Consider the following 26,587-nt stretch of genomic DNA (forward strand, 5'->3'; position numbering starts at 1 on the left):
ATCTTGTCTAAGATGACCAGATCCTAACAATTATGTTGAAATTTATAATGCTTTTTTTTCTTTTTTTTTTCATTGGTTGTGTAACAGGAAATACAAGTACGGCGTCACGACTTTGTTTTTGTATTGGATTTTAATACTTTTAGGTGTATTCCTCCACTTGCACAGTGTGTGTGCAGGTTATATGGTACAAATATGTCTATATTTTAAAAGGCTATATATTCTCATAATGGCCCAGAAACCAATTAAGGGGAATTTCAGAATAAAAGCATGTAATATATAAAAGCCAGTATAAGCCATAATTTGCACAGCCTGTGCTGTATCATGTTTAGGCAATTTTTATAAAAAGAGGTACATTCAAGGTGCAGTGCACTCATGTTTACTGAAAATGTTGTGTATAGATTTAGTTCAGAATCAGGATTTTTTTAGTTTTCGCTCAACTACTTTAAGGTTTTAATTTTAGTCAACAGAGAGTGCATCACCTCCTTTCCTTTAAAACACAAATCTCTAAGAATTGTAACTTTAAATAGTTAATAGGACAAAGGGACGCTGACTTTTTAGAATTTGTGTTTCTTTCATTGCATAAATTAATTCATTATGTAATTTGCTTGCTTAAAAGTTTAACTTTTTACCTGACAAAAGACATATATAGTTCAAAATGTAGCAGCTTAAAAGTAGATCTGCTACTGATATTAACACTGTATTGAAATAACTAACTCTGAAGACCTCTAATAGATTAATTCAATAAAATCAATGCTTATTTTCAAGAGCATGTGGAGTCACGAGCTCCAAAGGGATTAAACTATTTTGTAGAAATAATATGCCAAACCCGCTACTACTGTAAATGTGCTTTACTCATCTTCATCTTTAATGGTCTCATTCAAGCTGTTTCTGCCAATACAAGTCAGTATGCGTCACTGATTATGCGTGTAGGTGTTCATCCTCAGGAGGTTGTTCTGGCAAAATCTAAAGAGAGGTGAGTCATGATGTTACATAAACAGATTTGACACAGATAGCATCAAACACACACTCAACCCACTGCATTATATCACATTTCATAATGTTAGTCATGTTCCCTTGCAGTCAAATTACTAGAGAAATGGCTAATAAATGTTTTTTTTCTCACTCCACTTTAAAGCTGCTTTATTACAGGGCTTTACAGAAGAAAATCTCACTGAATATAACATTATTGGGTATTTTAGGCTGTACAACATATCAGTACACCATGATACACAAATCTGGAGTAATGTCACATTGTTTTGTTTTTTCTTTACACATAGTGCTATTATTCTTTCATAACTTGCATCTGTTTATTCCATATTTATATATTTTAGCATTTATTTATGTCAGCTGTATGTTCATGTCTTGCTCCTAATCCTACTCCTACGTGTTAAATGCTAGTTGGTAATAAAGCTCCTTCTGGTTTTGATTCTGATAACATTTCAGGATATACTGTTTGGTGAGTCACATGGAAGGGCTCATATAATTTATAATTTTCTTTTACATTACTTTGAGATGAAACTAATATTACATTATTTTATTGACTTGAAGAAAGCAAACAAATTTTTTATAAATCACCCCAAATTGGATGTATAAAACCTTTTGAAATCCACCGGGTCACCCGCTTTAGCTGTTAGGCTACTAAGCTGCTTAGATCGTGCACACCAATGTTTATACTTTTGTCAATATGGACATAGTTTACATCATAAGATCGTTAGATTCTCCACAATTCAATTGATTAGTTCATTTTACGGAAACATTGAGCACCAAAGTATTAATTATTCACATTTACCAGCTTGGTAAAGGAATGACACTAAAGGTCTGTCCCATATACAGGTGCTGTTCATATAATTAGAATATCATCAAAAAGTTGATTTATTTCAGTAATTACATTCAAAAAGTGAAACTTGGATATATTCATTCAACACAGACTGATATATTTCAAATGTTTATTTCATTTAATTGTGATGATTAAAACTGACAACTAATGAAAATCCCAAATTCAGTATCTCTGAAAATTAGAATATTACTGAACACCAATACAAAAAAAAGGATTTTTAGAAATGTTGGCCAACTGAAAAGTATGAACATGAAAAGTTGAGCATGTACAGCACTCAGTACTTAGTTGGGGCTCCTTTTGCCTGAATTACTGCAGCAATGCGGCGTGGCATGGAGTCCATCAGTCTGTGGCACTGCTCAGGTGTTATGAGAGCCCAGGTTGCTCTGATAGTGGCCTTCAGCTCTTCTGCATTGTTGGGTCTGGCGTATCGCATCTTCCTCTTCACAATACCCCATAGATTTTCTATTGGGTTGAAGTCAGGCGAGTTTGCTGGCCAAACAGGGATCCCATGGACCAGGTACTGATAGCTTTGGCACTGTGTGCAGGTGCCAAGACCCGTTGGAAAATGAAATCTGCATCTCCATAAAGTTGGTCAGCAGCAGGAAGCATGAAGTGCTCTAAAACTTCCTGGTAGACGGCTGCGTTGACCTTGGACCTCAGAAAACACAGCGGATCAACACCAGCAGATGACATGGCACCCCAAACCATCACTGACTGTGGAAACTTTACACTGGACTTCAAGCAACGTGGATTCTGTGCCTCTCCTCTCTTCCTCCAGACTCTGGGACCTTGATTTCCAAAGGAAATGCAAAATTTACTTTCATCAGAGAACATAACTTTGGACCACTCAGCAGCAGTCCAGTCCTTTTTGTCTTTAGCCCAAGCGAGACGCTTCTGACGCTGTGTCTTGTTCAAGAGTGGCTTGACACAAGGAATGCACAGCTGAAACCCATGTCTTGCATACGTCTGTGCGTGGTGGTTCTTGAAGCACTGACTCCAGCTGCATACTGATTTTGGGGTTTTCATTAGTTGTCAGTTATAATCATCAAAATTAAAAGGAATGAACACTTGAAATATATCAGTCTGTGTGGAATTAATCATATACATTATACAAGTTTCACTTTTTGAATGGAATTACTGAAATAAATCAACTTTTTGATGATATTCTAATTATATGACCAGCACCTGTATAGGCAGGGCGAGTTCAGTGATTTAAGCAAATAAAGCCGGGCTATTAATTGATGTTTTAGGGTAATTATATCTCCCAAATTTCACTTTGAGAAAACACTGACATTTCAGGTCTTTAATTTAATCCTCATATGATGTTTTGCCATCGTCCTGTGCCTCTGCACTGTATGAACTGAATCATCTTTGTTGTCCACATTCGCTTCACCATCTGCGTGTTGTTGACTGCAAACTTTGATGGACGTTTGTCTTTAGCCAACGTACATGCCGCTGCGTATGTCACCGTTAAAGGCAGCGTCCAATCATGGGCGAGGTGGGTGGGGCTTGAAGCGAGAGGGCGGGACAGAGGGGGGGATTGCAGCCGCTCTGGCAGCGGCGTATTCAGTGTTGTTGTGCGGCGCTGAGAGAAACCACAGACGGGATTATGATTGACTATAATGGAGAAACATGGGAAGAACACGGACTGAGATCACTGAGTACACGTACGGAGATTTGGACTGGACGTAAAGACGCCGCAGCCTTTTAATCACAGTGTTTTCTAGAGAGTTACCGGAATCTTTGTCATCCCGGACTGAAGAAAGACAAGGGGGCCCGAAATCACACGGACGTTGAAGTTGCGCTAGCTGTAAATACGAAAAGCCTTTTTTTTTCTCCAGTGGGAATCGACTTTTAAAGGGTAAAACAGGGTTATTTGTGGATATGTGTAGCGTGGCATAACGTAAAACTGTTGACAGTGTCTTTAAACAACTATCTCGTCTCAGTGCTTTTGCACGTTAACGTTCGCACCAGTGTTAACAGCTAAGCTAGCTGGCTAGCTCTCTGTTAGGGCTAGCTTGTTGTTCCCCCAGCAAGCTTCTCTTAATTGTGAACAAAAGACTAGAGTTACACCCTCCAACTTTGCAGTGCCTCTAGAAAATATATCCCAGCACATAAATTCGCTGATAAAGCTTATTATAATCGCCATTCCAGACAATAAGCATGTTTTTCTTCCCTAACTGTTAAATAGATTTTTGCAATCCTTTAAGAGTCATCCCGTCCAGATCAAGCTTTAGTTACCCTTTGGATCTCTGTGCTCTTACTCTTTAATAGATGTTAATCTGTCACTACCATAACAGGTTTTTAGGGTCAAAAAGGAACTCTAGTCTCAGTTTTTTTGGGTTACACTTATTTATAACTTGGCAGTCATCAGTTTGAAGAACAGTGCCAGTTGTTTACATTGGGTGAAGATTTGTTTTCCCCCCACGGAGGAAAGGAACTCTGACCAACTATTATTATTATCTTTTCACTTTGGCAACAAGGGTGTTTTGCTTTTCAAAATCTCTTTCAAAATTTTTGGCATCCACTTTGTAGGACATTCATGTGAGACTGTGTTTTGTTGGGCCTATTTTAGTCTGAAAATTACCTGTTTGCACACACTTTTGGAAGACCATTAAAGTTACCCTGCAAAACAAGGACTTTGTGCTGGTGCACCGCCATTCAGCAAGTTGATGGGATAACAAACATTGCCTTTGTTTTGGTCAAGTGAGTAGAATAACACACAGAGGGGGGGGGGGTTGGTTGGTTGGTTTACCCATCCTTGTGTTGACTGGGGAAGCTTACAGTCACTCATCTTTACCATTTGCTGCTCCTGGACTCAGATGGGAGAGACGATGGGCAGCCAGGGCAGCCCAGTGAAAAGCTACGACTACTTGCTGAAGTTCCTCCTGGTCGGAGACAGCGATGTGGGCAAAGGAGAGATCCTGGACAGCCTGCAGGATGGATCAGCCGAGTCCCCATACGCTTACAGTAGTGGTGAGTCACTCTAATCTCAGCTGACTGGGACCTGTTGGCTCAGTTTTGCCCTCTTAGATGATGAGCTCCTTGTGTTGTGTCATACTTGTTTATCACAAAAGCCCTGAACATACTAGCTGCGCATTTTGCTGTGTGGACTGTGGAGAACACACAATGAGCTCTCTGACGCTTATAACACAGAGGATTCGCATGGAAGTAAGTCTGACAGTCATGACTGTACGTGCATTGTTGTTCAGTTAGTGGATAATTTCCTCGTAGTCTAATAACAAAACAATAGGTTTTAGACCTAAACATTAAACACTGAATATTTTCCAGTCAACGTCCTCCCCAGAATGATGGTTCCTTGTTTCTCTCTTAACAGCTTCAGTGGTGTCCAAAAAAAATAAAGGAAGCTGCTAAACCAACTACAGCAAAATGCTTTGGTATTTGTATATACATGTATTTAAGCAAAAATAAATCCTCTCATTACCGTTAACCATTTCCTAAGTGCTAAGTAGGAATTACCATGGTGTTATAGATTTTTAGAAAAAAATAGTACCTTTTATTGTCATTTTACATATATACAGCGAAATTAGGAGTGCTAATCTATACTATACTCTTTTCCCGTGTTTTCTCAAATAATGCATTTCCCCAAAGTAAAGGAACAAATAATAAATGTAAAAATAAAAAAACCTTGGGCGTGGGAGTAATCCATTTGGGCAGGTTGCTCTAATTAATTCTACATATGGAAAATACTTACTTACTTAACACACATCCTGTTATTGTTGTTTTTTTTGTAGTGGAAAGCACTGAAAGCTGCATTAGAGCACGCATAATAAAAACAGACACTGTTTTTCACTGTGATGGGTTACCTCCACACAGGCAGCTTTTTAAATGTCTGCTTATTCATTTTGCATGGAAAGCAGGAACAAAGTCACATTTAAAGCACTAAAATGCTGCAGAATGCTTTGGAAAATATTCAGCAGTCATTTAAATACTTTTGTAAATTGGCTTAAATTGCAAAAACTCAGGCATGTTCATTAAAGAGCACAGTGGTTACTCCTTACTCTGATATGTAGTGAATAAATCCTGTGATGGAGTCACTCAGATTATGCTAAAATAGCTTCTTTGAGTTTTTTAAGGAATAGTAATGAGGTGCACATCAGGGCAGAAAGGAAACGTGAACACGTCCATCATATGCGTGCAGCCTAATTAGACTCTCTCCTCCACTTTAAACCACTGATCTAAGAATATACGGTGCTCAGTTATTATTTCTTAAAAGACAAATCCTGCATGTGCACTGCGTTTTTTGTCAAAGATAATAACAGTCCTCACTCGAGATGCTGTTGTAGGTTAGGGCTGACCGATATGCTTCGTTTATTGTATGTTATGACACATTTTCCCGTTATCAAAAAGTTGCAGCTCCTCAGATTTGGATGTTGCACTTGGCCATAATTCAATTTCAAGAATATTTTGATTAACAGTTTAGCCCCATAGATGAATCCCTAAATATCAGATGAAGACTTCCTTTTCCTCCCCTTAGGTTGAAAGCAGCTGTTCATGAAAAATACATGAGTCAGCTTTTCTAATTCTGCCAAAGGGTGATGCTGCTTGTTGGCATTTGGCAGCAGTGTGAAGACCTTCCCAGGTCATGTGTTTTCAGACACCCAAAGTGTTTCATTTCAGCGGGTGATGGTGATTTAGAGAAGGAGCTTATTATTACAAATAAGCAATATGTCCACATTGTGGTTAAAGTATTACCCTATTCTGATTGTTTGTGGCTCTAATTGCAATTACTGTATGTACAGTAGGCTTTAGACAGTTAAATGTTTTCAGATATCCATTTTGGAGGCAAAAAGATCATTCAATCAGTCAAGATTAATGGTTTAAATCATTTCTCAAGAAAAAGACCAACTATTCACTGCTTGTAACTCAAGAATGGGAGGATTTGCTGCTTTTAAAACATTGTTAACTAAAAATCGTTGTTGGTTGTACAAAACAAGGGATTTTTCAAAATATTCTGATATTTTTATAAACCAAATAATAATGATGAATGAATCTACAGATTATAGCGCCACTTTATTGCCCAGTCCTAGATGAAACTTGACAAGTAAACAGCATTTTAAAATGCATCTGCATTAGAGTGGTTGTGACCTTGAGGTTTCTGTACACCGAGCCCACGGAGAACCTGTCGTTCTTCTAAAGCCCAAAACATAAGATGGAAGATGTCCTAATTGATGTGAGGAAGATCAAAAAGCCTTCAAACGGCTTCATTAAATATGGAGGGCAGAGTGGATATCAGCTGAACACACTACAGATGGGATGTTTTGCTATTGATTTTCATCCCTGTGGCGGTGAGAGGTTAGCGTGGAGGGAAGGGGATGCTCGAGAGGAACCTAAATATTTTAGGAGGAGAAAAATCAGGACAAAAGAGCAGATTTTAATTGGATGACGTTGTCCTCAGGCTGTGATTGGTTCCCTTTCTGATTTGGGGCAGCCAGCTGGGTAGACCCGTCTGTCGCATTTCCTCCTTGGTGATCAGTGATTGGGTGCTTTATTGAACAGACTAGTAATCAGAATAGTGACTAGGCATAATGAAAAACATGTCATACATTGTCCCTTGTATTCGACTCAAAAATCTTGGAAAGATTTTTCAGTGTAGCATGTAGTTTTGGGGCGTTGACGGCTGAGAAAACAACTAGTTTAGTAGTCAGTTAATCACTTTAGTAATTTGTTAAAGCAAATATGTCAAACATTAGCTGGTTCCAGCTTCTGAAAAATGAAGATTTGCTGCGTTTCTTTGTCATGTAAGATTGTAAATTGAACATTTTTGGATTTTCAACTTAGCTTTAGAAAAAATAATAAATTTGAAGATGTCGCCTTAATTTTTCCTTGTTTAATAGAAAATGAATTTGCAACTGTATGGACAATCGTATATAACAGTAGTAATCTGTAAACACCAGGTTCCACGTTCTCAAATGTTAAAATTTGCTGCTTTTCGTCATTGTTTAGGATAGTAATCGGAATATCTTTGAGTTTTGGACTTAACAAAATGTCACCTTGGGTCCTGGTAAAATTGTAAAGAGCATTTTTCACAACTTAAATGGACAAAATAATTAATCATTTAATTACAAAGAGCACAAATGTTTTCTCCGACTAACAGTCCAAAACCCAAATGATTCATTTTACAATCAAAGGAGGCTGGAAGAAGTTAATTCTGATCGATTAATCGACTAATCATTCCAGCTATGGTTGTAGCTCGCATAATATAGCATATTTTCTAGACTTAACATTACAAAACTGTTGATGAAATTAGCACAAGAAAAAGTCTTTTGTTAGATCCAAGGAATTAAATATCAAGGTACTTCTTCTCACACAATAAGTCTAGAGATATTAAAGGGATAGCTGTCTCAGTAATGACGGCTGGCTGACAAATCTCTATTGTCTCGCACTACGTATCATTATAAGAAGAACCAGCCCGTCTTCATTTTCACTGATGTTTAAAATAATTAATTCATTCCGACTAAATTCCTTTGTTTTATCACACCTTTGTCCTCCTTTTGTCGTTGTTGTTTTGAATTTCATAGTCAGTTGATGCTAGCCATCAGATAACACCAGCCGTGGAGGGGTGCAGCCAATTAAAATGCAAAAGCAGCTTGAAGGGAGCTGCGAGAATCTTTTTTTCATTCAGCACATTAACAATGGAATATTCCCCAGAGGGTCATGCAGGCACGGCGGCCCATTGTTTGTTTAACGAGTGGCATAACCATAGACCGTTATCGCTGGATGCAGGCCAGTTCAGAGATAGATAACCCCCCCCCCCCCTACTGCCCGCCTGAAGGAGAGAGAGGGGTTTACAGTGTTGGTAGGTAACAAAAAAAGCTGAACCCAGTCTAATCCTCTTGAAAGATCCACACCGACTGTTCAGTATTTCAACAGAGCTTAGCTGTAAACGCAGTCTCGCTGCTGTTAAATCAGATTTTCTGCACTTTGCTTTCTGATTTCCCTATTTCATTTCTTCCTTCACAGCCTCTACATGTTGTTTACACCTGCGGACGTAATGTATTTCACACAGGACGCCTGTGCTTCCCACAGGATTTTTTGAGACTACGGTGTGTGTAGTGTGACCGATAAGAATACAAATAATACACGACTTTCAGCTTCAACACCATAACATGTAAAAATTAAAACTCAACGTTAATATTAATTATTTTAGTTCATGAAGTCACCTGTCTGTCATTAGCAAAAAACACAATGACTGTGAGGATGTAACTCATGTAAATCATGATTTGTTACACAATTTATTTAATATACTTAATTTAATCACAGTGTCACATCACATCAGTGTCTGCAGCTACGCTTCCCCTGTCCTTGCGAATGTAACTTCCACTGTCTTCATTCTACACTAGAAATAGGGCTAATCAATAAAACAATAACTAATCATCGTGATATATATTTCTTTCTTATGACATAACAAATGTCCAACAAATGTTTGACTTTAATTTGTTTGACTTGCGAATGAAATAGCACTTAATTTTTCTATCAAGATTATTTTGTTGAGGAAAAGGGACTGAAAAAAAGATTAATTTGACTTGTGCATATTTGTTGAAAAAAATATTATTATCAAAATAGTTTTGCATGTTCTGCCTCTTCTGTTTATTCTGACCATAAAGAAGAAGAAGTTTAAAACCACAATTAACCATCTGGTTTCTTCAACTTTCACTCAGGAGCAGAAATCAGCCTTTAAACTTGAATTGAAAATGCAATAATTTGGTGCACTTTGACAGCAAAATTAATAGGCTAAGAACTTTGCAGACGAGATATACGGATGTTGTAACATGCGTATCCTCGCGCTAAATTCACCAAGTCTGACGCAGTTTGATAGATTATCTTGTATTATCTGGTGTTCGTATTGCGTACAGTTCAGACTTAACAGCCTCTCTTCAGACTGTCAGATTGCAAAACTTGTCTTTGTAAAATAAGAAAAATGACTAAAGTCTCTAACCTGCCTGCCAGCTACACAGTTTATAGTAAGGCTGTACTTTGGAAGATGGGGCAGTGGATAAGATCCATGCCTGTGGTGTGAGAGACCCAGGTTCAATTCCCTCTGTAACCCATCCACCAATGTGTCCCTGAGTAAGACACTTAAACCCCTAGTTGCTCCAGAGGCGAGCAACCTCTGATATGTATAGCAATTGTAAGTAGCTTTGGATAAAAGCTTCTGCTAAATTAATAAATGTTAATGGAAGAGCGGATTGCTTTCTCTTATGACTTACTTAGTGTTTAACAATATACGATATATACTAGGAGGCAATATACAAAGATCATTCATATTGATGTGGCTGTTAGCAGCCATACTCGTCTGGTCAGTGCTTCCGTGAACAGTTTCTCAATTGATTTTCTGGAAAATGTACAAATAATTAGGTAATTTGAGTACATATACTGCGAGAGGGGCCCACTCTTAGGCTTATTACTGCAGTGTTTTGTACAGTGTCAACAAAAAGATGAACATTATAAGCTTCACAGATTTGAGCACGTTCAAAGAAGAAAATAAATTCTGCCGACTCCCAGAATAGAAGCAGCAGTATCCAGCTAAGACATCAGAGAAGCTATTGATCATCTGGGATATCTGAGAAATGGGAGGAGAGGAAGCACTTGGTACAAAGCCCTGCACTCACTGCAATTCAATTAGGCTAGTCTGAGCTCAGCACTTTAGCTCAGCAGCAGCTTTATGTTGCCTGGAAAATTGGAAGATATTGCTAATGTCGTTAGCCGGCAGCTGCTACCTGCCAGAGGCGGATTCAGTCATGTGTGAGACTCTGGGAACTGGGAAGGCTCGCTCCCTCAGACATTAATGTTGTGTTAATGTGTTTTTTATTCTTACTGTTTAATGTTAAAGCTGACAGTTTACAGCTAAAAGAGCCATGCATTGAAACATACATCCATTTTGTGAATGTGCGAGGAAAGTTATGAGGTAGAATTAATATGCTGCTGAATGGTGGGTTTGTTTGCAGAAAATTAATCAATGTCACTTCTTAAAATCATATTAGGGAATTATCTAGTAAATGTACAATCATATTTTTTTTCTCAGATCTGCTGCAAATGCAATGTACTGTTCTCTATTTCACAGCTCAGCATTATTAGAATAGCCTTTGGGTAAGGGCACTCGGCTTTTGTCTTTATTGCAAAATAATTGATCATTAAACCTTTAATATTTTGAAAGGTTAAACATTTTGAAAAGCCCCAAAAAAACAGTGTTATAGTCACTTATTTACCCTGTCTGTGGCTGTCAGTTACAAGCACAGTGATTCCTAAATCTTTAAAAATGTCTCACAAATAGAGTTTAATGTTTCTTAAACTGGTCACTGGTTTTTAGAACAACACACACAGTAATAGTAGATACAGTAATTCTTGTGATTAAAATAGGTGAACTTTTATGGATTAATATTGTATATAGTATTGTCACTGAATTTTATTTCTAAAGAGAAACCATGTATACTTAGAAACTGCTAGTAACATAGTTGCCTTTTCATGATACTCCTACCCTTTGCCTTCCCAAAAAGGACAACAATGGAAATAAGCTGTTTGGCTTTATTGTGTTTTTATCCTTTTGATTTTTTTGTAGTTGGGGCATCTTTTGCTAGAGGCGCCAATTTATATTTACAGTCAATAAAAATGTTCCATCAATTGTTTGTTTGACTGACAATTAGAGAACTACAGAAAATGATTGGACTTATTCTTAAAGCAGCCAGTAAACACAAAACGTTGGTCAGTTTGTCTCTTGTCTTGGTGGAAAGTTAACTGAAATAGCATTTAGCTGGTGAGCGTGTCGGGGCAGGGTGGAGACGCATTTTGTAACAAGTTTTCTTTTTTTCACAATCGCATCTCATGGTGAAGTGTGGAAAACACCGATTATCCAGTGGTTCACCTGCTTGCCCGCAGGTGGTATAAGGCTTAGTGAAAACTAACCTGGCGAGCACACTCAGGTGAACATGTGGAGACATGGGCCGGCAGGGTGACAGGTGTAGCAGTCGGACAGGTTTGTCAGAAATGAGCGAAGTAATGAGCCAGAGAGATTTGTTAGCAGGCTGTACACAGCTGCCTCCGTCCTGACCGTTAAACTGCAAACATGTTTTTGTAACACACATTAGAATTAGTTTAGTTTTTAATTTCAGCATGGTAGCGGCGTTACTCTACGGATGGCAGTGTTGGTTTGTCGGTCCACCACTTTGGTCCAGACTGAAATATCTCAACAGCTGTTGGATGGATTGATGTGACATTTGGCTCAGACATTCATGTCCCCCTCGGGATGAATTACTGTAATAACTTAAGTGATCTTCAGACTTTATCTAGCGCATCAACAAGCAACATTTTTATTTGTCCAATACTTTCATGACCAAATACCTGCAGAACTAATGACATTGCATTTCCTCCAAGCCCCCAGGAAGTGCCCCGTGCTTTGAAGCCAATTTTACTAGAGGCCAAACCAGACATATACCCATAGACTTGCATTATTAAAATGAGCTAAATGGTGGGTACGTTTTTTTGAGCATCGTTTCACTATCAGAACTTGATTTTATTTGCTCCAATAACATTTGGAAAGTCTAGAAGAGCTACATGTAAATCATTTTACACTCATTCAAGTTAGCAGAGGGCTAAACCAGAAGTCAACGCAGTAGAACATAAAACCCCAAAGCCAACTAGCCTTTTGGCGGTGTAATTGCAGAGCAATGCTTACACCAAGTATAAAACACAACGACGTGGCTACATCTAGACTCGAGGCAGAAGTATAAATTGGCCTTAAGACGGTGAACATGGTAAACATTATAAAATTACTCACATGAGGTTTGCATTTCGCTCAAAGCACCACAGTTATGACCAGATTCTCATATTTCAGCTTTAAAATAAAAAAAGAATAAAAATAAATAAAAAACATGTCCACAGTCTTATTTTGTATTTCTATAAAATTTTACTTAAATATAAAATCTACATACATATATGGCCGTTAATAGCAATCAAGAAAATGTGAAAGGGTGATCTCCACAAACAAATTCAAACGATGGCCGTCATCATGACTGTGAGGTTGATTAACTCAAACCGTTAATCAGTTATTCTACACTGGAGCTCAGTGATGTCGGTGAAAAGCAGGAACGGGAGCAGACTCGGGTGCCTGATTGTTAACCTTGATGAAAACAAGTCAGCGAGTCAGAGCTGAAACATCTCCAATGCGATGTCTTTTGTGTTGTCACCCGTAAAAACGCAGCTGTCATATTTTTCCGAAGCTAACCAGAGTTTACACTTTGATTTAATTTCAGTGGCTCGAATAGATGATGATCTCGGTATTGAAATCTTGATCGATGCCTGCCTTCCTGATGCGTCCATTTGCTTAATGCTGCTCTCTGTCTGCCCTTTGTCTCTCTGTCCAGGTATCGACTATAAAACCACCACCATCCTTCTGGACGGGAGGAGAGTAAAGCTGGAGCTTTGGTAAGCATCACTACTGAACAACCAACCTGTTGTTGTCTGTACAATGGAGAGTGACTGCTGCTCTTTTTCTGGCTTGAAATCCCTCAGTATAGTGGTGTTCTAGACCTTTACGGGTTTGTTCAGCCAAATTGGAAAAAAAATATGTAGTGTTTTTTGCTTTTATCTGCCCTGGTGTTGAATATCTGGTGGTGTTGAGTATCTGTCTCGTGCGGTGCTCATTGCATTGACAAATGACGCATGAACAAAACAAACAACATGTTTATCCAGCAGCAGTTACTGGATAACCCACAGACATAATCCTCAACTGTTTTCATGAGTAATGTCTTCTGTAGAACGTAGCTCCGATGAAAAATGATCTGTGTCGAGTTATATGGGGTTTGGCTTCAGTGACCGCCTTCAACTCAAGGCTTAGGAGGTGCAAGATGACACTTGACAACTCAACTCCTTAAAATCTTTTCTCTATGAATTTATGTAAGTGTCCTCATCCAACAGTTGGGAATCTTAAATGTTAATTTTGTTGGAGTTTAATAGGTTGATGTAACTCTAGAAATGCAACGAAAGCAACTCCATGAATTTTCACCTCACGTGAACTTCTCAGCTCAGGAATACCCTCTTGTGTGATTTGTTTTATTTTTTTTAATCAATAACGCTACTGGTATTTAAAGAAATAATGTAGCTGGTTTTAAAAAAAAACAAACAATCAATTTAAAACTCTTGACATTTATCTTAACGGTCTTTAAACAGTAACTTGGAACATTTTGGAAACAAATTCACATTCACCTGCCTTGTATTGGGGTGGAGGCAGAAATCACAGAGGCACATATATCAAAAACTTTTTTTTACCACTAAAGGTAAGTCTTTTCACAAAGAACCGTGAAGAAGTCGGATTTTCGGTTTGTTTTATTTGACAGCTTGTGTTAATTCGCCCCAAATAGCTGGTGTGCACCGACTGTTCAGACATTAACTGTTAGAGCTGACTTTGTGCGTCTGTGTTTGTGTGACGGCTCAGACAATGACTGGAACCCTCCAGTCTTTTCTCTCTGTACGTTCATGAAGTGGATTCAGGAGAACTCCAGGATAAGCACAAATATTTTACTCAAACTCACACCGCCGTGGCTTCACCTAACATCACACCGCAGTGGGCAAAAATTACGTGAAGTGTGCCCACGCGCATCTGACTTTATATAGTCTTCCTGCGTCAAAATTTCGCTTCCATCTGAACCACACCTTCTCTAAATTGAACTTACCCTTTAACCTCCTAACTGACACTGACCTGCAGGTGGGCCAGCCATTATAAAACTCCTGTTATGTCACCAAACATTGTTCAAACACACAAAACGTTATTAGAAAATCTTGTGGAGGTGGTAAAGTTCCCAAAGAAGAAGAATATGTCAGGCTGAAATTTGGGGAACTGTGTATAAAATGATGCCCAGTGCATCTTGAATATTTCTGTTTGATGGAATGGTGCATCCATAAAAACATGGGTCTGAATATTTCACTCGGTATAAACACCACAGAGCTTCAATGAAGAGTTGGAACAACTTGACACAGAATATATCTGTATCTGATACAGTCAGACCTTGAAAGCTACTTCAGGGAAAATGGGTTTCATTTACATAATGCACGTTACATTTTAAAAGAGGCAATAGAGCAAAACAAAACACTAAGTAAGAAGGTTATATAATGGATAAGACATTAGAAGGAATCCTGTCCTTACCCTGTGCGTACTAATACATGCCTCACTAATAATCAGTGGAGATGCAGCAGATGAGTGTAGTTGTCAAGACACACGGCAGTGCAAGGCGAGGCCTGTTTGGAAGTAGGCCAAGGAATTCAGCAACACAGGGGAGAAGCAACGCCTTGTCTTCCCTGCGGAGAGAGAAGTTTAAAGGCAGCCGTATGATGCAGACACTTCTTTATTTCTGCAGCCGCAGTCTGTCACACTCTCCTCACTGTTGTTTTACTGTCTCGATGCTTTCTTTTATTATCAAACTCTTTACCTCATCCTCTGCTTCCCTCCCACTTCTATCTCTGTCGCCGTCTGTGTTTGTTTTGTGTCTCATGTCAGGCCCGTGTTTCGTCCTTGATGCTCATAACTACCACTTTTCTAGTCTAGTTAGTTTCTAGTTTTACTTCCTGGCAGCTGACTATTAATCTTCCTTTCTTTCTTTCTTTTCTCTTTCTTCTTCAGGGACACATCAGGACAGGGGAGGTTCTGCACCATCTTTCGCTCATATTCCCGTGGGGCTCAGGTGAGGAACAAACAACCAAAATAGACAAGCGGTCGACCGATATGGCTTTTTCAATGGCCAATGTAGGGCTGCAGCTAACGCTGATTTTAGTATTCAAAGCTTCTATAGATTATTTCAACGATTCATCAATGTGTCGTACTTTTGCTTGTGACAGAGTTGTTGTTTTCATTAGCTTGAAATAATCCCATCCCATACTTTGGACACTTTCTTCTTTGTCACTCGCTATTTTCTTTCTCTTCCTCCACTTTGCAAACACAGCGGCATCATAATCACGTCGTGTTCACAGCGTAAGCGCGATGTGTGCCAGTAATAAATGTCTGTGTGAAACAGTGTGATGTATAGTTATATTAATTAAATGAAGCGTCAATGCAAAGAATTTGCGTCAATGCATTTTAGTAATCGATGAATTGATATTTAGAGAACCGTGCGGACGGTGGCTGATATCAAAGCAAAGACATGTCATGTTTTAATCCATTATTCCTGCAGAGTACAATCTAAAATACATGTTATCTCAGCCAGTAACATGTTGTTGTAGATGGAAGCTCTATTAATGAATGAAATAGAAACATACATTGGGTTCTGCTGCCGATTTTCAGAGCGTGACTGGTGTTTAAGGGAGAGTGGGTTACATCATTCGGCTGCATTATACTCTACAGTACAACTATATATTTAACCCTAGCCAGTAATGGTGTTAGATTAGATCTGCTGTCATTTAAGGCCTTTTGAATGCAGGTATCAGCCGATTAATCGATTTATCACTAAAATAGACTCATTTGGAAACTGCTGCATGAAGTAAACCTGCGTGACTTGATCTAAAGGTCCAGGTTTTGGCCTAAGGGGTTAAGGACAACATGACTCTGTGCTGGCTGCACAGATTCCACGTTTACACACCAGCTGTTCTGTGTGTGTCTGTTCTCAGGGGATCCTGCTGGTGTATGACATCACTAACCGGTGGTCATTTGATGGAATCGACAGGTGGATCAGAGAGATTGATGAGGTGAGTTTTATCGATGGATGAATGCATGATTGGTTTGATGAGGTGTGATGGATGTTGGCAGGATTGTTATTTGGCCATATCCAGCTTAGAGCCCAAACAGGTATCATACTTGCGAGGTAGGTGAAAACATTTAGAGATGAAGTTTAGATTCTGGATCACAAATCTCAGGTTTAGGTAGTGCTCCAAAGCAGGATAACTTTAGAGGATCAGATTAAAACAGCCTTGCCTAATGACCAATCAGGTCACTGCGATGGGAAAAGTAATTAAGAGCAAAAGAGACCTTCTTATAGATCACTTTCTTCGACATGGTAATTAACCCCTCTCCAAGCCACGCCCTGAATATGGAGCTGGCCAATCACAGCGTAGTATAGGACTCTCTCTACCTGAGGTCCGACACTGTCATGGCTGCGCTCTATTGACTCTAATGCAAGCTATCCAAGATATGGTCAAACGCTGTTCCTGAGGCACTTGTAATAGTTACAGTTGCTACCCAGAGAGGTTGAAAGGAGAAGTGCGATTTATTCTTAAAACACTTGCTAACATACTGCTGAATGTAATGTTATGTAGCCCTACTGTTCTGCTTTTTAATGATTGCAAAAGCGAATAAGGACCTACCCAGCTGTACAGGAACAATGCTGATCCTTAGTATCATTGTACCTCTTTCTCAGTAGTCAGTCATAATACGGTGCTTCAGTTTTACTCTGTGATCGGTAGGCTTTAGCTTCTGTCTTTATTTATTGTCAGTTTGACAACCTTCAAATGCACAATGCAACTGCAAAGCTGTCTGCTTATTTCACTTTTTCCAAAAATTATGTAATATTTCTCCAGGGAGTGCAGTAATAGACAGTGGCAGCGCCGTGATAAAAGTCTGACGCTCCCCTTTGGAAAGTTTGTCCAGGGAAGCGTGGCTTAGTGAAGGGTCAATTATGTCAAGAGATGGAAGAAAGGACTTTTTTTTTTTTTGTCCACTCTTGGTTTAAAACGATGCTTCTAACAGACAGAGATAATTTCCTGCACCAACCGCCATAATAATGGTGACTATAGCTGTTTTTCTTTCATTCCTGACAGGTTTCCTGGCAGTGTATAGATAGCTTTTACCCATAGTTAACTTGGGTTGGGTATCAAGAACTATTATCAATTTTTTTTAAAAACGTGGATTCGAAAAGAGACGTGCATCTTCAGATCTACTTGTCGGTTTACTTTAACTTTTTTCATATTTCATTGCCTAGCGATTGAACTGCAGTGAGCATTTTACATTCCATAAAAGAGTCACTTATCTGCCACGTGAGAAGAGAGATTGTCGTTTCAATTCCTGGACCGTGGCGGACCGCAGCGAACTCTCCAAAGTTTGGCTTAGCATCACTAAAAAAGAGAACTATACAGCAAAACGCAACAGCTGCAGTAAGGAGGTTTGGTGCGAGGGAGGAAGCAGCTCCGACATGACGAAGCGTTTCCTTTCAACACAGCGTGAATCTGAAGGAACGCACCGTGTTCAAGGTGTCGCGCTCCCCCAGCTACAATGACGCCCCAGATATAACAGTAGCAACATCTCAGGAACAAAACACAGGTGAGCTGACGATCACCTTTTATACTGAAGGGAAACGAATGATGTCTACAAATGACTCAACACATATTTTTCTTAGAGACGCCACTCTTGTGCAGAGACTCATTTCACTTTAGCCATGAAGGGGAAGATGAAGGTGACCGAGCGTTGACAAGATCTGTAGTGAAGGGTTTGGAATCATTGCCGAGATTTGATAAGAACCAGATTTGGAGAAATTAAAACCATACCCAACCCTAAAGTTAACTGAGCCAGTTAACTTTTCATTCAAGTAACTCTTTGTTTTTCTCTGGGAAAGGTTCACGAGAGGGCAGGACTGTTGGCAGTAAAACAATATCTTATCCAGAAATCAGCGTGCTCCTCAAGAATGAACCATGTTCAGGACTTCTTGTGCTCGTATTTTATTGCTGTAATAGTCCAGCTGGATCTTCTTATGATTCTGCTGCGATGGTGGAAGTGTGATGTTTTTTTCTTTTAGACTCCAGCGATTAGAACAGTGTTCCCGTTTGATAGGACAAAGGGTCAGTGCAACGAGTTAAGTGAATCACTTAAGACAACCTGGGTGTTTGGGCTACTCTCATCATGTCCTTCCTGCTGATTTAGGAACAAAGAGGATGTCCGTCTCTGTGTGTGTGTGAGATATTTTTGGCCTGTGGAATGTGTGTTTCAGTTTGGCCTTTCCTGCTCCACCCCCACAGATGCGGTGTGGTCGGACACTTTTAAGGACAGAACTAAAGTAGAGATGGAGGGATTTAAAAAAAAAATAATCTGTGGATGATGAAAGTTAAACGGCGTGTAGAGAAGAACGAAAACAGATGTAGTTTCTTTAGGTTTAATCACTGGTTATGTCTTATATGTGGAAAGGGACAAATCTTCACATCTGAAAATTGAACTGAAAATATTTGGGATTATTGTTTTATAAAATTGGTCTTTTAATGTGTGCTAAACATTACAGATTATATTACTGTTGAATATTTTCAACGCATATATTTGTACTGTACATAGTTCTTACTTTCACACAGAGTCTTGGTTCATTTTATTTCACAACACTAGGGAAAATCCCCTTGCATGTACACATGAAGAACTCTTATGCCACGTTCAGACTGCAGGCCAAAGTGACACAAATCTGATTTTTTTATGACAGTGTGAACAGGCCAAGCCACGTGGAAAATTATCTTTTCCAGTTCGGTCCAAATCCGATACAGATCTTTTTAAATGCGACTTTGATGCTACCTGTCCGAGCGGACACAGTGGGGAGAGGGAGAGAGAGACGGAGGGAGTGTGTTGTGGGGCAGTTGCGTTGTACAGCGCCAGAAACCGTAAAGAAGAGAACAGAAAGTTGTGAACACTTGTCATAATTTGGGGGAAATGTGATCCGTGAGAGGACAATAAAAAAACATCAGTCTCCCGTCAGCTAACAGGAGATGACCTCTGTTTACTTCTTTAGCCTGCAACAGCGGGCTGCGTGTGACGTCGTGTTGTTCTTCTGCATGCGGGTCACTTTCAGGCCGCGGACAGTTCACACTCAAGTCTGATCCGGGCCACATTTAAAAAAACCCAGTGTGAACTGTCAAACAAAAAAAACTGATCTGGGGGAAAAAATGGCATTAAGGCCTGCAGTCTGAACGTAGCCTTAGAGAAGTGTACAGCTGATTTGTGTTGGCCCTGAAGAGAAAACAGAGTTGACTGTGATTCATTGATATTTCTCACAGTGACAAAAAAACATACCCACCCACATCAGCAAAAAGCTTTTATCGTCCCCACTGGGAAATTTATCTAGCAGCCAGAAACACAGAATAAAATAAACAATAAAATACATAAAACATCATCATTAAACTATGTCAAACATGACCACAAATACTTAAAACTTCCACACGTGTAACAACACATCCGTATAGCAGCATAACATGAAACTTGCAGTACATTTGACCATCATTATCAGTCTAATAATTAATAGTTAAAACAACATAATCACCCACTTATTTTAAATAAAATACTTAGAGAAATGTCTGGACCTAACCCAACATTCATCCCGAGGGTAGGAGCTCAAACTCTCCTTACAGTTGACATGAGAGGCCTTTGAATTTGCGCTCTTGTGGAAAATGTGAGACAGATCGGGCAGTTCGACGCCACTGGTCTTACTTGCCAATGGCAAAATACAAACCGTCTGTAGAAACCCTCAGTATTTGCTTCTCCTGCTTTTTCCACCACTGTCACTGCTGCCGCTACAGCTGTTACTGTTTCGTCTGTGACTGCTGCTGGAACAAGACTGACCTCAGTGGACAGACTCTGAGAACGAAAATCCAACAGGGAGGAAGCTCTGAAGAGAGGCTGATGAGCGGTGACAGTCAGGAGGAAAGGCGCCGGCCTCTCGCTGCCATCATGTTTCATTCAGTTTGTCAGAACAGATGGAGATAAATTGGAGAGCCCTGAACCCAAGTGGCAGGACAAGATGCACGCTGCCTCCTTTTGAGAGCTTGTTGAATTAATAACAAGCCTGCGCTGGTCATGTTGAATGAATCAACTGCAGATACTTTATAGCTGAGATTTTTCTAATGTAAAACAACCAAGTATCTGTATGTCCACCATATTTATTTCACAAGAGCAGTGATTGGTCCGCTTGCAGTGGTTTTGTTTTCTCCTACAAGTTTCATGGGGTGAAAGATTCTCACATTAACACACATCTAGCAAAGACGTCTCGGCCCTGCACGCTGCTCACCACAATCGCTGTGCTCTATGAATGAAACAACATGAACATGCTGACTGCAAGGCAATCACTCTACTGTAAAAAAATAAATACACTTCGACTACAAATCCAGCTTAATGAAATTTTAATCAGGTTCCACACTTGTGCACAATTTCAGTAACTGTTAAGATGTCTCGCTCTGGATCAAAATGTTGACCGTCCCTTAGCCCTAACTCGAGCATGCGACCAAAGTAAATATTTTATTTATTTATATTTAACCTTTTATTTATGGACGGTAGGTTGGCTGAGCATATATGCTCTACAGCTCTACAACTCTTCTACAGCTCAGTAGAACAGAAGAGAAAGACAGAGTGAAATTAATAATCAGAAAGCAAGCAAATACTAAGGTGAAAGCAAGCACAGACAGGCAGAGCGGTTATTGAGAATGTTCCTAAATTATATTATTACACAGAGGAAAAAGGTTTGTTGATATAAAACAGGTTTGAATGTCACAATATTAGATAATAGAAATGCAGCTATCAACAGGCATTTATTCTGTCATCCGTTTGATTTTTTTCCTTCCCAGCATGCTCCAGGCGTACCTCGAATACTCGTCGGTAACCGCCTGCATCTGGCCTTCAAACGGCAAGTTCCCACTGAACAGGCGAGGGCGTACGCAGAGAAGAACGGCATGACCTTCTTCGAGGTGAGCCCTCTGTGCAACTTCAACGTCATCGAGTCCTTCACCGAGCTGTCGCGCATCGTCCTGATGAGGCACGGCATGGAGAAGTTCTGGAAGCCCAACAGAGGTGAGTGGACGGGTGGGGGAACAAGCGGGTACACCAAAGAAATTAACCAAAACAGTGGAATGAGCACAACACCGCAACTTCTCAAGCATCTGCTGTGATTACAGAGGCGTGCTGAGTGGCTTTTAGACAGAATTCAAGACACTCTGTACCAAGATAGTCGCCAGATGGAGGACACACTCCCTCGTTATGCTAATGAGGTCTCCCTCATTCCCGTCTTTATTTCGTCTGCCTCATTTGTAATTGAACAAGGAAGCAGGTGGAAGTGATGTCCTGCTAACCCTCAAGAGAATTAATTATGAACTGACATCTACATCCACACTACTACAAAATTTTGTTCCAACACCTAACAGAGAAGTTTGAAAACGCTGCTGACCCTGTTTTCATTTTAAAACTCCGGGGTAGCGTTATAGGGCGGATGAAAACGATGACACAGACGCTCACAATTGTGTCTGTCTCTTCAATCAAAGCAAAGCAAAAACACCAGTGCCCAGTAGGAGTGGGAATCTCTGGGCAAGTCACGATTCGATTACGATTCAGAGGGCTGCAATTCGATTATAAAACGATTATTGATGCATCATTTTTTCTATACAGGATCCCTGGATAATTACTAAGCATTTAATTTGAGCATTAAAATCCAAAAGAAACATCTCCTAATTCGCTTTAAAGGACTAGTTTGCGCACCACAGACGGTCCGGGCGCTGCACTTCCCCAAGTTCCGCCTTTTGTCAACATTACGTTATCGATTAACATTTAAATAATTGATTTTTAGACATTTGTTAATCGATTCATAATCTTTCACATCTGCACTGCGATGCATCTAAGAATCGATTATTTCTCCCACCCCTAATGCCGAGTGTACGTACGAACAGCCACTTCTTGCGTTTTCAGTCGTTATATGGACGGAGATCAATTCTGACACGCAGCTAAAACGCTGGTGTGGTCGTGTTAGTGTGGATGTAGCCTCAGGCTTGTTGTATTGAAACTCAGCCTGGACTTTATTTGTGTCTGAAGTGCTTCACCTGTTGAGACTGAAGTCAGTTACCTCCTTACCCTGTCTGTGGCTCTCTAAGCCCATTGGTTCCTTCAAAAAATAAAAAAAACACCTCACAAATGTTTTAAATCCTCAATAATTATCAGACTTTTGTTTTAAAGTTTCATCACAGTTCACAGACGCTGCGCTGTGGAGTTCAGCCTTTTCACCTCCTCCCTCTCTCTCTGCAGTGTTCACTCTCCAGGACCTCTGCTGCAGAGCCATCGTGTCGTGCACGCCGGTCCCCTCATCGACAAGCTCCCGCTGCCCGTCGCCATCAAGTCCCACCTCAAGTCCTTCTCCATGGCCAATGGCATGAACGCCGTCATGATGCACGGACGCTCTTACTCGCTGGCCAACCCGGGCGGCGGCTCCAAAGGCAACAGCTTGAAGCGCTCAAAGTCCATCCGTCCGCCGCAGAGCCCGCCGCAGAACTGCACCCGCAACAACTGTAAAATCTCCTAATAAACGGCGTCCCGAGGGGTCCGTAGGAGACGACGAATGATCGACAGCATGGGATCAGGAGACGCATGTACAGGATGTTGTTAGTTGGAGGAAAATTGCACATCCCTGAACCTGAAGAGCCGAAGAGCAGAATGACGGATAAAGGGATGAGCGAGTGCTTCTACATGAGGTCATGTTAGAGAATATGAGCTCGAATGGTGCCTCGACAAGTCGTCGGAGACGGCGACAGACATTTTGGTCTCCACAGACCTGATTCTCACTACTCCCAACTGCTAGAAAGAGAGAACGAGACTCCAGATTCACTCTGCTGGAGTGTAACTACATGTACAGAAGTCCCTCACCAACTCAAACAACCATATTTAGTTACTCTACAAAACGCACGCCACTCAATGTGCATCACAAAAATCACCTCACGATCAATTCTTCGCTTGTATGTCTTTCTTCTGTCTGACACCTTTTTCTGTCCACATCTCGGCTTATTTGATATTTGAAATGACCAATAAGCTAATGATCAAGACACTAGTAACCAGTCAGTCCTTTTATTGATCGTTGTTTATCCTCAGCTGGATGTGTTTCAACACTCATTGGAAGTTCAGATGTTTTAGTTCATCCACAGGCAACACTTGATGAATGAAGGTTCCCATCTGGTGTTGCAGTGGAGGTCTGACCGCGCCCTAAATCCAGAAAGACGCGACCTGAACCAGATCTCAGGTCTAGACTTGCTAGTGTGCCTTGAGTCCAAGTCCGTTCTAAGTTTTCCGTTTCTTGGTTTAGTATAAACGAAGCGTAAGCAACAAAAATACACATGCTGCATTTTTAATGTTCACCTGCAACAAACTGGCTAAAAGCACGAAAAATTTAGATATTATAATTCTGTGGTTTACGCTGCCTCCTCAATGACGAGGGACGCTCTATAAGAAGCTTTTAACTTGATGCAAAGTCCAGACATTTTTCAACAAGGCGAACGAACAGAAGACGTAAAACGGAGTGAGCAGTGGATAAGGCTGGAGATATTCTGTAGTTTTCATATTGATGTTTTGGTTTTTTTACCTATAAAGCTGAAGATACACGGAGCAACTTTTAGAGCAATGTTGCTGTCAATGGTAATGAGTAAAGATTACTACCGTAATCCCCTTCTCCCGCCACTCCGCAACCCTCCCCGCACCGCAGCTATCCGTTCAAAACATAATCGGACTTGCCACCAGCAAGATTGCCCAGCAACATTGCTCAAAAAGTTGCCACGTGTATCATCAGCTTTAAGAGCTTCTGGGAGTCTGGAGATGAGAAGGAAAGCTTCACCTTTGCGTCACGCAGGTTTTCGTCACACCCTCCTGTTTAGGGACTCTTCTCTTCACGTTCTCAGATTTCACGCCTCACGTGTCATGTCACACCTGCTACATGCAGCAGGAACACGCACACGCCACCGCCAGTCCTGGCTACTTTAATACAACACACAGTTCACTCAACTCTGTCTGCTCCCGCACAGTGATACTCCACTCAAATTCTGTTTTAAGTTTCTACTACTGATCCGAATAATCCCTGATTCACCGAAATATGTATAAATAATAACTCCGTAGTAGGAGTGTTTTTGCTGAAAGAGTGTTTTGAACATACTGAACTGGACTAATCGGTCAGTTCAAAGAAAAGTAATAGTTTTTCTAATCGTTTAAGTCATTATTTCAAAGCGAAATGCTGAAGACTTGCTGTTTCTAGCTTCTCCAGTTTGAGGATTTGCTGCTTTTTATTTTTATAGTATTTTAAACTAAATATCTTTGAGTTTCAGACAGTTTGTTGGAACAAAAAACAAGACGATGTTATTTTACCCTCTTTTCTGACATATTTTTTAGACTAAGTGGTTAATAAAATAACAAAAAATTGACAGATTATTTTATAATAAAGCTAATTAATAATGTAGCCCCAAATATTTAAAATACAGTCCGTAGAGAAGTTTCCGGAATCTGGAAAAGGGAAATAGCAGCCACAGCTGTTATTGTCCATGAAGAACAAAACCACCTTTTAAGCCTACAGAGTGTTTGATACTGAAAACAATTTTGGGTGGAATATCACTTTAACTGTCCTGTGCCACATTTTAAACCAAGTAAACACGCAGTTGCCACACCTGTTGCATTACCCAAGCCTCAGTTTCTCTGTACTATGTAGAGTCCATCCCTCCCATCCGTGGTATGCACTAATGTGTCCTCCATACGTTCGTTTCAGCGCTGGATGTGGAGCGTGAGGTGAAGGGAAGAGCAAATATTTGAGGCTGTCATGAAAAGCGTAGCTCCTGGCGATGATGGTGAAAGCGTCAGTGGAAAGGTCTTGACGGGCGTGAACAGAAAACCGGTCAGAGTAGCTGGACGGGATCAGGTAACGCGGCAGGAGCTGTCAGGTAAAGTGGAACATTTCACGTGTTGACGGTAAACAGTGAGCAGTGTCTTTCTCTGAATGTCGCACTCTACCCTTGAGGGATCAAACTGGCGGGTTTTGCACGTCAATAAGTGAAGCATGATAGTGATATTTTATCCATTTTGTTTTTTGGAGCTGAAACTGTTTTCTAATGGATCGACAGAAGTATTTTAACTTTCAGTGATTTGTTCAAGTGAGTTTTCAAGCAAAAATACTAAACATCGGCTGTTTTATTATTATAATTGTAAAGATTTGCAGCTTGGTTTGTTGATCAGACAAAACTGGCATATATCAGGCTTTGGAGACAGTTGTAGTAATTTAGGACTTTCCGTGAGATTTGTCACCTCAAGATAAATATAAGCTGTGATTAACAATGTTTAAAATATCAGCCGTCACCTGTTCTCACTCTGTGCTGCATTCAAGTCCAGTGGGAAGACAGAAACAGGTGGGCGAGTTGGTAATATTAGTCAACAACATGACGCCTGTGGCTGGTGGTTCGTGTGTGAAAAGGTGATCTGACTGAACCAAGGTCGAACACGTGAACTCTTCCGATTCGCTGCTTTTTAAACACGCTGACTGGATCTCCCGCAGGGATTAATGCATCTCGTCGTCTCCTTCTCTCTCTCTCTCCCTCTGTTCTGCGCCGCCGCTGCCGCCTCCGCATGCTGTCCCATGATTCATAGCTGCTGAATAATAGATTCTTTTTGTAAATCTCTGGAGGGCTTCATCATCAGCACGCCCCTGCTCCGTCTCCACCTCGCCGCTCTTTCCTCCTCCTGTCTTCTACACTGGTTATTTCTTCGTCTTCACCAGTGGTCCTGCTTTCTGTCTTGTTTCCTTTCTCTGTAGAATTCGCCTGCTGGCTTTCACGCCACATCTCCTCAGGTGTTGGGGTGTTTGTCCCCCTAAACCCGTCCAGTCCATTCAGCCCCTCCTGTCTAATCTCAGGGAGCTGTCTTGCCTCCGACTCGTGCGGTGAAAACGCTTTAGAAAGAGACTTCCACTGATCCAGAGTCAGATTAAAGCAGTGTAGCCAAGACCAATCTATTAAGTTGCTTTAGCCCGTTTACTACACATGATCAGTGGGCCCGGTTCTGCTTGT

The 26,587-nt window shown here is 40.4% G+C and overlaps 1 pseudogene; it reads left to right on the forward strand.

The window, feature by feature from the left end:
- Positions 1 to 3,395: 3,395 nt before the first annotated feature.
- LOC119884387 lies at positions 3,396 to 23,086 on the forward strand (annotated as a pseudogene).
- Positions 23,087 to 26,587: the final 3,501 nt, after the last annotated feature.

This window comes from Micropterus salmoides, unplaced genomic scaffold, assembly GCF_014851395.1.
Source record: "Micropterus salmoides isolate LMB-PRFRI ecotype aquatic unplaced genomic scaffold, ASM1485139v1 Ms_hic_scaffold_3411, whole genome shotgun sequence".
Taxonomy (NCBI): Eukaryota; Metazoa; Chordata; class Actinopteri; order Centrarchiformes; family Centrarchidae; genus Micropterus; species Micropterus salmoides.